This window comes from Myotis davidii, unplaced genomic scaffold, assembly GCF_000327345.1.
Source record: "Myotis davidii unplaced genomic scaffold, ASM32734v1 scaffold1509, whole genome shotgun sequence".
Taxonomy (NCBI): domain Eukaryota; kingdom Metazoa; phylum Chordata; class Mammalia; order Chiroptera; family Vespertilionidae; genus Myotis; species Myotis davidii.
In genome coordinates this window covers 671,696-672,080 of record NW_006299480.1, presented here as the reverse complement: position 1 = coordinate 672,080, position 385 = coordinate 671,696, and positions in this window count along the sequence as shown.

The following is a 385-nucleotide window of genomic DNA, read 5'->3' as shown; positions in this document are numbered from 1 at the left end:
CGCATCAACCGCCTCCCGCAGCATCTGCGCCCTCTTCTGCTGCAGCTTCCGGGCTGGGGTGAGGGGGGGTGACGCGGATCAGATGGTGGGGGCGCCCAGCCCCTGCACCACCCCACGCCGCTAGCTTCCAGCTCACCTTCTTCCTCCTGCATCTTCCGCAGGTCATCGGCTCCCACCAGGGACACGCGCTTGGGGGGGCCCTCGGCTTGGGGCACCCGCACCTCCAACTCAAAATACTTCTGCCGCTCGCGGAAGGACAGCTGCTCCGGGGAGGCGGTGGGGCCGGGCGTGCAGGGCTGCAGAGAGGGGTCTGAGCCTGGCTTCCTCAGCTGGCACCCCACCCACCCCACAGGCGGGCGCGGCTGGGGCGGGAGGGCCGGCACCA